This window comes from Nematolebias whitei, chromosome 15, assembly GCF_014905685.2.
Source record: "Nematolebias whitei isolate Nwh7 chromosome 15, NemWhi1, whole genome shotgun sequence".
Taxonomy (NCBI): domain Eukaryota; kingdom Metazoa; phylum Chordata; class Actinopteri; order Cyprinodontiformes; family Rivulidae; genus Nematolebias; species Nematolebias whitei.
In genome coordinates this window covers 19,735,017-19,738,330 of record NC_056512.1, presented here as the reverse complement: position 1 = coordinate 19,738,330, position 3,314 = coordinate 19,735,017, and positions in this window count along the sequence as shown.

Below are 3,314 nucleotides of genomic sequence, written 5' to 3'. Positions count from 1 at the left end.
ATGTTGCTGCTGATCTGTTTCATGTTGCTGCTGATCTGTTTCATGTTGCTGCTGATCTGTTTCATGTTGCTCCGGATCTGTTTCATGTTGCTGCTGATCTGTTTCATGTTGCTGCTGATCTGTTTCATGTTGCTGTGTTCATGCATGCTCATCTGCTCACACAGACTCATGTTCAAGCTGCTGTTCGGCGTATTGTTTTTGTACTAGTGCTTGGTTCATATTTTAGATCTTATTACTGTTTTTCTTTTACATTTTATTGTTGGATGTAACTGGGACTCTGAGTACACAATCTTGTTCCACCACATGTACCACATGTGGTGTGAATGACAAATAAAGAAACTCTGACTCTGATAACGACCACAGCAACGGACTGCCCTCCAGAAATGTTTTTCTATATTTATTTTTCTGAAAAGTAAGCAAGCGCATGAACCATAGGAGTTAGAGCTGAGCTCCGTGCACACGCCTGAGTAGGCAGAACTTATTTGTTCTGTGCAGGGATGTGAGGTGTGTAAGTGTGACTTAAGTTTAGTGCTGCGTGCAGAACAAATGTGCTGCCAAAACACAAAGCCACCGCAGCACAGATCGAACGTGAAGCCTAAATGCAAGTTCAGCAAGTCAGCTTTCACGTTCTGATACATGGGCTGTTTTGGTGTGTGAAGTATGCGTGAGCATGCACTCTTTAATGATGATGTGTGTGTAGGTGTGTGTGCTGGTTTTATTAGCTTCCAGAGGTTGGATATTTGTCAGCCAATAAAAACACAAGAGCCTCCAAACTATGGAGCAGTTAAGTTCCTGTATTAATGAGGATGTCAGCGCGACGAGGACTGGAGCTGTTGTACTGCAGTAATACTTTGACACAAACTTCTCAGATTTACTGTAAAATATAAAATAAAAAACACCTTTAAACCAGATTTTACAAGTCTGCAAACATCTAATCCTTGTCTTCTGTTTTTTATGGTGTTGTGGAACCGGTGACACTTTGATCACCGAAGCACGAAGAAGTTCTGCATTGACTCATTCCTTCTGATGAGTCTTTCACTTTTTTTATTTTTACATCGTGAAACCAGAGGCAGAATAACAATACTTTTGGTTTTGGTTAAATACAGGATCAGTGAGGCAAACACAGCTCAGCCTCTGTGATGGTCTGGGTGAGTCCACCGGGCTCCTGGGACCCCCCCACACGTGCCCACGCCACATTCAGAGAACTCGCTCATAATGACGGGTTTCTGCTCAGCTTTTTATGGAACCACCATGCTCTGATTATACTTACAAAGGACATTTGTAAAACAAAAAACAAGGATTACTTGGGAGACACAGACAGGGAGAGGAAGTTAAACTTTATGGTGTTTGGACTCTATGTTATTTTTAGTGAGTTAATTTTTTTTAATCACAGAACTGCAATAAAAACTGTTGACAGCAAACTGTCAGTGTGACACGGCGTGTTACACATGCAGTGATGAAGAATTTATTTTACTTTCACTGCAGCATCAGTTACCAGGTACCATAGTTTAAATACAATGCAGTAAATTATACTGAGCTGTACTGAGTCTGAGTCAGTGAGTACTCATGTTCCGCTCACGTTGTATTTTATTGCATGTGTCAAAGGTAAAGATTCCTCAGAGGAAATCAGATTTTTGATGTCTGAAGGTCTTATATTCATTGATACGGGGGGTTAAAATGATTTCAGGGGGTGTCCAAACGTTTTCAAACATGGGCCAGAAGGGTGTCTAACTCATTTTCATTTTGGGCCACATCAAGCTCATGAATGTCCTCAAAAGGCCAGACATGGCAGAATGTATTGATAAAACTACATATTAACAAAATGGTAAAATATAATTTTCTCTGCATTCGATGACTACTTCTAAAAATATTATAATATTTCATGTTTGAGTAATTTGGCAATATAAACATAAAAACTGATGTGAATGACTGATAAAGTGATATTGAAGCACACAACTGTTATCTTGAAGTTCTGTCTCTGTGGCCCTCCAGGTGTAGAGAGCCACAGAAATGGTTACGGCGGGCCGGGTTTGGCCCACGGGCCTTGAGTTTGACACATGCAGTAGATGAAAGGTCTTGTGGGCCAGAAAAATGTGAATTAAAGAAAAGGAAAAAAATTCAGCGTGATTTTATTGCCCTCTCATTTTTAACAACTTGAAAAATATTTTGGAGAAAGGTTAAAAGTTTAGTTTAAATTCTTGCAGATCCAGAACATCATGAGCCTCATAAACATTAACCTAGTTGTTGTTGTTGTTGTTGTTGTTTTAAGAATTTAATTTATTAGATTTTTTGGGGGACTGTTATTTGTTTTCTTGTGCTTTGAAAGTTCATTTTCATTCATTTCCAAAAGCAAAAGCTTAAAAGAAGTAACTGTTCTTTAAAAAAGGGGGGAGGAACTTCAATCATCATCATTTGTTTGGACCATGGACGGCCCAAATGGGTCATCAAAGTTCTGAAAAACAGCTGACAGTCATTAAAACAGATTCATAGAGGGTTTGAAGGGACACTGATCAAGTTGATCAACTTGTATGTCGATGATACCATCCATCCATTATCTTTTACCCGCTTCTGCCATTTTGGATCACGGGGGTCGCTGGTGCCCATGTCCAGCAATCACTGTGCGAGTGGCGGGGGACACCCTGGATGGGTCGCAAATCCATCACAGGGACACATAGAGACAAATGAGACAAACAAACATTCACTCTCTCACTCACCTAGGGACAATTTAGAGTTACCAATCAGCCTAACATGCATGTTTTTGTTCTGTGGGAGGAAACTGGAGTACCTGGACAAAACCCACACATGCACGGAGAGAACATGCAGGGATTTGAACCGGAGACCTGCTTGCTGAGAGGCAGCAGCTCTACCAGTTGTGCCACTGTGCTGCCCTACCTCTTAAGCCTATGGGTCAAAATTATACCATTCTTTAATTGCAGTTGTGGGCCGCACAAAATCCTTCCAAGGGCCGCAAATGGCCACCGGGCCGCACTTTGGATATTAGATCATTTAAAATGGGGTTCTGGGGTAAGGCTATAAACAGTATCTTACCTGTTTTGGACAGCTTATTCAGCAACCTCATTCTGGAGAAATAAATAAATTCTGGTCAGACAAATGAGCTAAAGTCTAACCCAGTCAAAATGGAGTGGTTTCATCATAAAGCTCCAATTGTCATATGTAAAATATATTTATAAACTTTTACACATTTTTATTATTTTTACTTTACAGGGTTTACCATAGAATTCTATAGATATTTACAAACATAAAAACCGTAGTAGCAGTAGCCGTTGGCTGTAGCCCATCTGGTGCAGCATAAG